Consider the following 12,317-nt stretch of genomic DNA (forward strand, 5'->3'; position numbering starts at 1 on the left):
AGACTAGATACTGAATCCTCTGGCAATAGCTGGTTTGTTCCATAGAATGCAGAAGAAAGACAAATGGGGGGAAATTCTGGTTGAATTATTGGGCTTCATATGTTAAAGAGACATAGTTATATGTGAGAAAATTCATTCCAGAGCTCTAAGAGAATAATATGTTGAGTATCCTGTATATATTTCCTTTGTAGTTGGATCAGCATCAACAGATGGATGTTTTCTGTCTTCCAGAATATTGGGACAGCTTGATGATTTTTAATTGTATCTCACTCTTTTCATAAGCATTTCAACCACTGTGACACCACATGTCGGCTATGTATGTGAATGAAAAGGAAGGCCTTTTGAACTTAATGATGTCTGTTTAACTTTTGATCTTTTTTATAGTTTTCACATGGGTTAGATAGCATCTTTTCTTGACCCACAGCTTCTGGTGTGATCTGTGTATATTTGTAAGATCAAACTGTTCTATTCTTAACTGAATCTTGAATTATTGTTTGAATTATCTTCATTCTGTATACCAGCCCCCGTGTTACATCTTCTAAGCTTCCAAGCATCCAGAGTAAAGAGAAAACTCCTACCTTCAGTGTTGATGCGTACAAAACCTAGGGAAGGACACTGATTGGCCACATTGGACACAAGAATATTGTGTGCTTATTCTTCTGGCTAGGTAGATAGGTATTTGTTTGGCAGCACCACCAAAATTACATGGTGGGAGTGGGGGAGGAGCAGTTTTCCAGAGGAAAGGTGGAGAAGGTGAGGGATGTTTTAACAGTAATCAAATTTGTTTTTCCCTCTGCAGTTCAGCAAGAAGCTTCCTCTGCTCTTTGGGGAAAAAAAAATCTTTTGTGACTCATGACACCTAAGACAAATTGAGGTGACAATTCAATTAATTGGTAGTTAATTAGGATGGGTGGGAAGGCCACCATCTACTCAGCTTACAACTGAATGGAATCCTATTTTCTGTGTATTTAACTTAGAAAAATTCACCCATACCAGCTCAGTGGAGAAGAGGGAATATATTTCAGCTACACATGGCCCATGTGCTTCTTAGAGGAGTTCTCTGAGGTTGGGGTGGATCTTGGACGGAGATTCTTATAATAGTGGGGACTTCTTACAAGCTGGAAAGAAGTGATGATTTTTCTTTTTCATTCATTTTCCTTATTGCCTCATACACATTGATATAAAGCTGGTGAATAGTATTAAAGTTTATACATAATACAGGTATTTGTAAACTTCGTTCTTATTATTTTGTATTTCTTGTAGGGGATTTAGATTTTGTTTTCTAGAATGGGGCTATCAGAGAGTTGTGTCTGGCAATTCATAGTAGTAACCGCACCATGCATAGGTAGGTTTCAGGCACTCTTTTTTTGAAAATGTCATTTATTTATTTTAATTAAATTTTATTGGGGACACTGGTTAACATAAGTTTCAAGTGTACAATTCTATAATACATCATCTGTATATTATATTGTGTGATCACCACCCATAGTTCTAGTCGCCCTCGGTCACCATATAGTGTTTGGTCCCTTTTAAGCTTTTCATCCTCCCCTCCACCCCTTTCTCCTTTAGTAATCACCCTTCTGTTGTCTGGGTCTCTGAGTTTGTTTGTTGCTTTCTGTTTTATATCCCATATATAAGTGAAATATGGTTCTCAACTTTTTCTGTCTGACTTATTTCGCTTAGCTCCAAAAGATGCATTAGAGCTGATGGTCCGGATAGGTGTTATTTTCGGGGAAACACGGTAGCCATTCTAACATTGGTTGTGTGTATCTCATTTTGGTTTTGATTTGTATTTCCCTAATAGCTAGTGAAGTCGAGTATCTTTTTATATATCTGTTGGCCATTTGTATGTCATCTTGGGAAAAATATCTAGGTCCTCTGCCCAGTTTTTAAAAGGATTGTTTGTTTCTTTGTTGAGTTTTATGAGTTCTTCATATTTTTGGATATTAGCCCCTTATCAGAGTTATTGTTTGCAAATATCTTCTTTGATTCTGTTGGTTGCTTTTTTGTTTTGTTGAAGGTTTCTTTTGCTGTGCAGAAGTTTTTGAATTTGATATAATCCCATTCATTTATTTTTGCTTTTACTTCCCTTACCTTTGGGGTCAAGTTCATAAAATCCCCCCTGAGACCAAGGTCCATAGTTTAGTACCTGTGTTTTCTTCTATGTGTTTTATTGTTTCAGGTCTTATATTTAAGTCTTCAATCCATTTTGAGTTAATTTTTGTGTATGGTGTGAAATAGCAGTGTAGTTTCATTCTTTTGCATGTGGCTTTCCAACTTTCCCAGCACTATGTATTGAAGAGCCTTCTTCTCTCCATTGTATATTTTTGGCTCCTTTGTCAGAAACTAGTTGCCCATATACATGTAGGTTTATTTCTGGGCTCTCAATTCTGTTCCATTGGTCTCTGTATCTGTTTTTCTGCCAATACCATACTGTTTTGATTATTTTGGTTTTGTAGTATAATTTGAAGTCAGGGAGTGTGATACCTCTGGCTTTATTCTTTTTTTTTTCAGGCTTGCTTTGGCTACTTGGAGTCTCCCGTGGTTCCATACAAACTTGATGATTTTTTTTGCTCTACTTCTTTGAAAAATGTCATTGGGATTTTGATGGGGATTGCATTAAATCTGTATATTGCTTCAGGTAATATGACCATTTAAATTAAATTGATTTTTCCAATCCATGAACATGGAATATCTTTCCATTTCTTTGTGTCTTCTTCAGTTTCTTTCAACAATGTCTTGTAGTTTTCAGTGTGTAACTTCTTCACCTTTAATACCCCAAAATAGAAAGAACTCATACAACTGAACAAGAACAACGAAAAACAATCCTTTAAAAAACTGGGCAGAGGACCTGAAGAAGACATACAAATGGCCAACAGATATATGAAAAGATGCTCAACTTCGCCAACTATAAGGGAAATGCAAATCCAAACCACAATGAGATACCACATCACATTTGTTAGAATGGCTGTTATCAGTTAGACAATAAACATTAAATTTATTCCTAGGTATTTTATTCTTTTGTTGCAAGTGAAAGTGGAGTTGTTTTCTTCATTTTCCTGATATTTTATTGTTAGTATATAGGAACGCAATGGACTTTTGTACATTGATTTTGCATCCTGCAACTTTACTGTAATTGTTTGTTTCTAATTGTGTGTGTGTGTGTGTGGAGTTTTTAAGGTTTTCTGTATATAGAATCATATCATCTGCAAAAAATGACAGTTTTACTTCTTCATTACTGATCTGGATGCCTTTTATTTCTTTCTGTTGCCTGATTACTTTCACTAGAACGTACAGTACTACGTGTTGAATAACAGTAGTGAGAATGGGCATCCGTGTCGTTCCCGATCTTAGAGGAAAAAGCTTTCAGTTTTTCACCATTGAGTATGATTTAGCTGAGGGTTTGTCATATGTAGCCTTTATGTTTAGGTATTTTCCTCCATACCCATTTTATTGAGTGTTTTAATCATAAATGGATGTTGTATCTTGTCAAATGCTTTTTCTGCATCTATTGATATGATCATATGATTTTTATCCTTTATTTTGTTAATGTGGTGTATTACGTTGATCTATTTGTGTATATTGAACCATCTTGCACCCTTGGAATGAACCCCACTTGATCGTGATCTATTGTCTTTTTAATGTATAGTTGTATTAGATTTGCTAGTATTTTGTTTAGAACTTTGTATGTATATTCATCAGATATATTAACGTGTAATTTTCTTTTTGTGTGTTGTCCTTGCCAGCTTTTGGTATGATGGTAATGTTGACTTCAGAAAATGAGGTAGGAAGAATTACCTCTTCAATTTTTTTGTAAGCGTTTGAGGATAGATAATAAATTTTCTTTGAACATTTGATGGAATTCACTAGTGAAGCCATTTGGTCCTCGGCTTTTATTTTTTGGGAGGTTTTTGATGACTGATTCAATTTTCTTACTGTTGATTGGTCAATTTAGATTTTCCAGTTCTTCATGATTCAGTCTAGGAAGGTTATATATTTCTAAGAACTTGTCCATTTCTTCGAGGTTATCGAATTTGGTGGCGTATATCTTTCATGGTATTCTTGTATTGTCCTTTGTATTTCTTTGGTGTCCATTGTAATTTCTCCTCTTTCATTTCTGATTTTATTTGTCTTTTCTCCTTTTTTCTTAGAGCGTCTAGCCAGAGTTTTGTCAATTTTATTTATCTTTCCAAAGGACCAGCTCTTTGTTGCATTAATCTTTTTCTATTGTCTTTCTGTTCTATCATCATTTAATTCTGCTCTAATTTTTATTATTTCCTTCCTTCTACTGACTTTGGACTTCATTTGTTTTTCTTTTTCTACGGTAGTTGTTTAAGGTGAACTGTTAGATTGTTTATTTGAGATTTTTCTTGTTTTTTGAGGTAGGCCTGTAATGCTTTAACTTTTCCTCTTATTACCACTTTCACTGCATTCCCAAATTTTTGATGCATTTTATTGTCGTTCTCATTTGTCTCTATGTATCTTTTGATCTTTTATTTCTTCTTTGACCAGTTGTTGGTCAATAACATGTTGTTTAATCTCCAGATATTTGTGGTTTTTCCAGCTTTCCTTTTGCAGTTGATTTCCAGTTTCAAAGCATTGTGGTTAGAGAATATGCTTGGTATGATTTCAGTCTTCTTAAATTTGTTGAGGATAGTTTTATGTCCTCAACATATGACCTATCTTTGATAACGTTCCGTGTCAAGCACTATTCCTTTCCCTCACTTTTCTTTTTAACATTTGTTGTTCTGTATGTACTTCCTAAGTTTTAAATGATCACTTTTCTCGTTTAGACATTTACCAAGGGAAGAGAAAAAGAAACAGCATTTGGGGCATTTTCATAGTGGCAGCGGTAAGCATTGTGGGCCATAGTTACCTAAATGTGTCTATTCTCAGAAAGAAACTCAGGGATCAAGTAAGCTGCTCATCCCACAATAGTAGCATTGCATCTAATACAAGGTCTATTTCTGAAGTGCATGAGTTAGATGAAACTTGAGAGTACCCTTGAAAAGTACCTTGAAAATTGAGTACCTGCAAAGTACCCAGGGAAGGAGTCATGTTGGAGACTGATGCAGGTTCTCTCAGGAAGTCCAACACAGCCAGGTTTTGCTCCATGTTGGAACAGCATGCTGTTTGTTATTTTGAGCACACGTGCTATTGATTGCTTGTATATGAGGCATACACACTGAGACTGACCAAAAGGGCAGCAGATATCCATGTCCTCTCCCAGGCTCACTCTGAAGCATATAGTTTTGTGCAGTGGTATACATAGCATCCCTGGGTCTGTGTGAATCATTTCTTTTTTTCTCTTTCTCCCTGCTGAAAATAATAGTTGAATTCCTGTAAATTAAATGGATATAGGATACATTTTCACTGTTTTTATCATGGCCTGTAGGCTGAATTAATGTAAAAGAACATGAAACATCTGTAATTTTGGAATTTGTGTCATGTTATACATGAGCAAATGTTATTTAAAAAAATCAGTGTTACAGATTAAAACAAATATCACCTAGATGTAAAGAATGAAACTTGCAAGATGGAAGGCTTTTTGGGGTAGAACGACTAACCACATCTTATTTTGAATGACCAGAACTGCTATTTGCGGCTCTGGAAGCCAGTGCTGAAGTGTTGCTTGGCTGCTTACCTAGGGAGGGAAGGATGCCAGGCTGGCTGGCTGGATTGGTAGGTTATGAGCTACTGTGTAATTAGTCATTGGAATACAATGATGAACAAGGCAGATCCGGTCTTTGCTCTCCTGGAACCTGCATTCCAGTACAGGGAAAGGAAGGGTGGTTTACCTACTGAAAAAATGATTGCAATGTGATAAGTGTAATAAAAGAGAACAATGTTGTAGGTGCGTACTAATAGGGAAACTAGTCTAGTTGAGCAGGACATAAAAGGCTTTTTTGAGGAAGCAAAGTTTCAGCTGATATCTGAAGGATGAATATGATCAGCAGTAGTTGATAAGCCTGATTACAAAAAGGTAGAACTCAATCATAACTTGGTTTATTATGGTGTAGATTCCTATATGTTGTGAGACAAATAATATCCTCTGAATATTAACAATTACAGGTAATAAAACTGATATATTTAATTTGCAATACAGGTGTTATTCCTGGCTTCCAGTTTCTGTGTTAATTGATTGAATGTGTACAAAGCTATGCAAGTCAAAGAGCCTAGTGGTGTGGAGTATACAAAGAAGGATGGCCCCATTATCACTGAATAATTGGGGAGAAAAGGCATAGTCACATGGTAAGTTAACTAATGAATCAATATGAGGAAGGTGCCAGGGCACTGTTCTAAAGGATGCATTCCTTCTGGATTCAGAGGGTGCTTGGGGGAAGGAAGATGCCGAGAAGGAAGGAAGGAAGGAGGAAAGGAAGGAAGGAAGATAAATGGAGAGGAAAAGGAAAGGGAAGGTGAACTAGTGTGAGCAGACCTGGAGGGCAAGTGGAAGCTATTATTGAAGGACTGAACAGAAATAATAAGTTTAGTTGTAAAGGAAGGTAAAATCAGCTCATGTGATGTCTGGAATCATAGGCTTACAATTTGGAATTTTATCGTGTGGCCATTGGGGAGCTGTTAAAAATTATTCCATTTACCCAAGAAAGATAATAGAAAACGGATAGAAATTAATGCTCTATTATATTTTTCTTCACAAAACAAACTACAAGAAGACAAAACAAAACAAAGAAATGGAAGAAGAGAAATACTTGGATTGGGAAGGTCAGGAACAAATTTGGCATGTAAAATCGTTTCCATATCATGATTTCATGGTATCTTTCTGGGGATATAATAAACTAAAAACAAACAAACAAACAAAAAACAACCCCGCTTGATTTGATTTCACTGTATTGTGAAAAGTGTTTCATGTGTCACTTTTAGGAGGAAAAGAATGTCAGTGAGTTAAATAGGATTTTGGAACTTGAGAGTGTTTGCCAAAATGAAAAACCTGGCGAAACAGTTCCCCGTTAACCTGGCCTAATTTAGGTCACATTCTAGAGTTATTATTCAGTTGGCCGATGTCATAATGGGGTCATTGCTGTTTATATGGTACATTTCTTTTTAAAAAATGGTCCTTGGCTCTATTATTAATTGATTGGGAATAACCTTATTCATTAAGAAGGAGAAAACCTTGGGAACTATCAAGATGTCAGATCATCTTAAGTCACAACTATTAAAATATTAGTTTATCAGCAGTACTCACAAGAGGACAACATCCTGGATAACCATGATTCTGTGACATACATTTCCTGTCAGATTAATGTGATTTCTTTCATTCTGGGAGAGACTGAGAACAATTGACGTAACATTATTTTGTCTGCAAGTACTGTCTGGCATGGCACCACCTTAAGAACTATAAAAACGCTAGATCACCCAATGATTAGGTGAAGAACTAGTTGTAGAATTGTATGTCAAGAGGAAATTACAGTAGTTCATTGCCAGCCTTTGTGTGGGGATAGCACTTACGTGATATCTGAAGGCAGTATCTGCATCAAGTGTGTAACATTAAGCACCCTATATTAAGCATTTCATCATTGTTCTGCACGTGGGAATGAAGGGCTTGCTCAATAAATATTTGAACAATACCAAGTGACAAGGGAGGATTTAGTATTTCAGAATGTTGGAGATGTGGACAGAAGTTAATTGAAGTTGGTATATTCGTTTCCTATTATTGCTGTAACAAATTACCATATATTTCATGGCTTAAAACAATGCAGATTTATTATTGTACAGTTCTGTAGTTCACAAGTCCACTGGTCTTACTATCATGTTTCCCCGAAAATAAGACCTAGCTGGACCATCAGCTCTAATGCGTCTTTTGGAGCAAAAATTAATATAAGACCCAGTCTTATATAATATAAAATATAATATAATACCCAGTCTTATATTAAGTTTTGCTCCAAAAGACGCATTAGAGCTGATGGTCTGGCTAGGTCTTATTTTTGGGAAGCACGGTAGGCCGAATTCAGGCTGTGGCCAGGCTGCGGTCCTTCTGGAGGCTCTAGGAGAGAATCCATTTACTTACCTTTTGCAGCTTCTAAAGACTGAATTCCTTGGCTCCTGGCACTCTTCCTTCATCTGCAAAGCCTGCAATATAACATCTCTCTGCTTCTGTTGTCACATCCCTTCCTCTGACTTTCTTCTGCCTCCCTCTTCCACTGTTAAAGACCCTTTAATTACATTGGGCCCACCAGATAATCCAGGATAATCTCCCCAACTCAAGATCCGAATTTAATCACATCTGCTAAATCCCTTTTGACATGTAAGTTAACATAGTGACAGGTTCTGGGGATTAGGATGGGCATCGTTGGGCACTATTCTGCCTACCACAGGTGGCTTCGTGCGTGCGTAGCTCACTTTCTAAAAAATGTACAGAAACTGCCCTAGTGAACTCTTCTTTTTTTTTAAAAAAATCCAAGCATGGTGACCTTTTGATGCAGCAGGTCTATTTGGTTTGAAAAAATTTGCTAACATAAAGAACGCAAAAACTGGTGGTAAGTGACAAAAGAGGAAGTTGATGTAAAAAAAAAAAGGCATAATTTTAGAATGAGTTAGTATATGACAATTATCATAATTAAAAGTTTGTATTAAGTGTGTGTGATGCTTTGCTGGGTGGGGGTTGTCCTAGTCTTAGGTAAAACCCCACTGTTTAGCTCATGAGGAAACTTCTAATATGGTATTAGAAGCATGCCCTTTCAATAAGGTATCCTTCTGATACGCTTAGCAAGGGCTACATCTTTACAAAAGTACTGGGTCTTGTTTCAGGGTCTTTAGAAGAATTTGGAGATCTTGAGGACATTTTAAATGATGATAGCTAATATTTCTTGAAAACCTATTCGGTGTCCAGGCATTATTCTAAATGCTTTCCAATCATTGTATCATTTATTCCTCACAGTAGCCCTGCAAAGTAGGTAGTTGCATTCCTAGGAGTCAGGACTCTCAATTGTAAGTGACCAAGAAAAGAAAAGAAAGAAATTGGGAGAGTGGGGAGAGTATGTTGGCTTATGTAGGCAAACTCCCAGAAGGCTATGGCCAGAGCTAACTTTATAGAAGACTGGAACCTGGGGCTTGAATGATATCAGGACACTCTTTCCTCTTCTTGTCTGCATGTGTTCGTGGGATGATTTCATTCTTGCTAGAGAATCTGGACCTAGAATGTTTAGTCTGTTTATAGAGGTTGAGCTCCAGTGACGGAGGCAAAGTAGGTGTTTGGTTGACTTGTGTTGAATAAATGACCTCCTTTTCTGCAGACCAGTGTGTGTGTGGGGGGAAGAGGGGGTTGGAGTGTGTGGGTGCTGACCAGCCTTGTTATTCATTGTTTAGAGAACAATGGAAATGGCTCTTCCTCAGCAGTTCCATTTTAGTGAATCCTGGTGAAGGACTCTGGCTATTTTATACGATTTTTATTACTAAGGGATTTTTGATTGACAGCCTCAACAAGAACCACGTGGTTTGAAGGAGCCCTGCCCAGAACAAGAGGTGCTGTTCTGTGTAAACAACACAAATGACCACGAATAGTGCATAGATGTAGAAGTGGAGGGGCTCCCAAAGGGTAGACAGATCGAATCCGATAAAACCCAGATTCAAACCTGTTGTAATTGACTTTTTTTTAAGTTAAATTTATTGGGGTGACATTGGTTAATAAAACTATAGGTTTCAAGTATATAATTCTATAATACATCATCTATATATTGCATTGTGTGTTTACCACTTAAAGTCAAATTTCCTTCTGTCACCATCTTCTACCTCCCCCCTCACCCTCTGGTAACCACTAAACTGTTGTCTGTGTGTATGAGTTTTTGCTTGTCTGTCTTGTTCATTTGTTGCTCTCAGTTTTGTATCCCACATATGAGTGAAATCATATCGTTCTCGACTTTTTCTCTCCGATTTATTTCTCTCAGCGTGATAATCTCAAGATCCATCCATGTTGTTGCAAATGGCAGTATTTCATCTTTTCTTATGGCTGAATAATATTTCACTGTGTATATGTAGCACATCTTCTTTATCCCATTTTCTATTAAAGGACACTGGTTGTTTCCAGGCCTTGGACACCGTAAATAATGCTGCAATGAACATCGGGGTACATGTATTTTTATGGATAAATGTTTCCAGATTTTTTTGGGTAGATATCCAGAAGAGGGACTGCTAGGTCATATGGTAATTCTGTTCTTAATTTTTTGAGCAACCTCCTTACTGTTTTCCATAGTGGCTGCACCAATTTACATTCCCACCAGCAGTGTATGAGGGTTCCTTTTTTCCCCCGCAACCTCTCCAACTGTTGTCATTACTTGTTTTGTTGATAATAGTCATTCTAACAGGTGTGAGATGGTATCACATTGTGGTTTTGATTTGAATTTCCCTACTAGCTAGTGAAGTTGAGCATCTTTTTATGTATCTGTTGGCCGTTTGTATGTCTTCTTGGGAGAAGTGTCTGCTAACTACTTTGCCACCATATCGCATCAATCACAGGAGCTCAGTGAGGTGAAGGTTGGAAATGGAGTAGGGCAGCTTGGCAGGATGATGCTCTTTTTTCAGGGAATGCTTGATCACTTGAAACTTCTTTAAGGTGATATTGGTGTTCACAACTGCTGACCTCTAACTCCAGATAGGAGATATAAAAAGAGCCAGAAAAAAATTGTTTTCCTTTCTGAGTTATTTTGGAAAAACAAATGTGCAGAATGAAACATTTTGGGTTATTGACCATTTAAATAAAAGTTTTCTTTTTTCTTTTTTTCTCTGTGATCTTTTACACTATTTTAAAAAATGTATATATAAGAATAAACCTCAATAACTTGTCCTCAAGCATCACTGAATATGAATTAGATTGCATATGTTTGCAAACATTCCTTGATTAATTGTAATCATTTTTGCTAAGCAATACAAATAAGAGTGAACTTAATTAAGAAGCAATTTTTCATGAGCCAATTCAGTCTTCTTTGGAGAAAGGCATATAAATGTAACATTGCTGCATTTGGTTTATTGTAAACGAAGCAATACATTCAGTAACTGAGATTGGAAAGATACTTTCTAATGTTGCCAGACACAGAGTACCCTCAGTTATGTCTTCTAGGAATGTATTTAATAATATGCATTTCATAGAATGGAGGCTTACAATCTGTCTTCAGCAACAAGTGAAAGAAATTAGTCTGTATTTGGTATTATACCAGTTGTACCAGCTACAAAAAAACGGTTTCAACTCTTAAAAAAAATTAGACTTCATGAGTCTAGTGTCTTTAGATATTAATTTCTTTTAGTATAACAAAACTGAAACATCGATGGAAGTGAAATTATATTACTGAAAAAATGAGCCTAATTAGATAAAATTTTGAGTTTTTAAAAATCTGAAAATTTATATTTTAAAAAACTAATTCTCCACTCCTTTTAAAAAAATTAGTTCTTTCAGTGGCTCAGTGGTTGTCAGCATTGTTTCTGCCTTCACTGAGGAGTAAAAGAAATTGTCAGGTGGAGAGAATTGTTGGTGGGCCTGGTGATTATGCCCTGCCATCCCCCCCCAACCCCACCCCGGCTGTGGGCAGAATGTACTTTGAAAAGGTGTCCCACTGAGAGTTACTGCTAGTTGTTTGGTACTGGGGAAAACACCTCATCTAGAAAACAAAATGACCTTTGTTTTTATTGTCATTATTATTATGGCATTGTTTTTATTTTCATATTTTTGCTTCATTCTAAACAGGCAGAGCTAAGTAATGGACTTTTTAAAGTTTGGTCACTTGGAGCCTAATTATAACATAAACTGAAAACATTTAAGAGTAAATTTAATCATAAAATTCGTAATTATTTTTTTCTGAATATATTTTAATTTTCTAGAAATTTTGCGGACAATTGGTTTCTAGAAAATTTTGCAAATAAACTAAATCATCTTTTTGATGTAGCACTGTATCATTTAGAGCTGTGAAATCTACAAAAAGTTTGCATACTTCTTTTTTTAAGTTATTTCAGTTTTCCCTGAAAATGTCCGTGTTTCTCTGTGACTGGCTTTCTTTCTAGAAATCTCTAGTTGGCTGTGGAATTATTTTATCCTGGTGTCATTGTTGTGTACCTTAATAGATCTGAATCCTTAGATTTGCTAGTGTCGTATTAAGTCACTTGGTATCCATTCTGGGCCTCTCTGTCTACACTAGGCTCCCTGAGACATCTGTGGTCCTGCGTGGATGCCAACGACAAAATTGTTCTGCATGCTTATCTGCAGGGGAAGGGATCCACACTGAGGCTTGGGAAAGAGGAAGGGGTTAATTGCAGCTTTTGGCACCAATTTACCATCATGCTCTTAGGTACATAAATCTAGTTAGTACCTG

At 36.5% G+C, this 12,317-nt stretch overlaps 1 protein-coding gene across 4 annotated transcripts in view; it reads left to right on the top strand.

The window, feature by feature from the left end:
• The window catches only part of VPS8 (VPS8 subunit of CORVET complex), a 233,582-nt gene that overhangs the window by 1,154 nt on the left and 220,111 nt on the right, over positions 1–12,317 (top strand). The window contains exon 1 of one of the 4 annotated variants that reach the window (XM_074328952.2): positions 2,515–2,641. The exons of 2 other annotated variants lie outside the window; for them this stretch is intronic. The gene's annotated coding sequence lies outside the window, so the exon portion shown is untranslated. Of the gene's footprint in view, positions 1–2,514; positions 2,642–6,115; positions 6,253–12,317 lie in introns of those variants that run through there. One more of the 4 variants, XM_074328954.2, reaches the window with a different exon arrangement.

The sequence above is a fragment of the Rhinolophus sinicus genome, chromosome 17 (genome assembly GCF_057876585.1).
Source record: "Rhinolophus sinicus isolate RSI-liver-muscle chromosome 17, RSI-T2T, whole genome shotgun sequence".
NCBI lineage: Eukaryota > Metazoa > Chordata > Mammalia > Chiroptera > Rhinolophidae > Rhinolophus > Rhinolophus sinicus.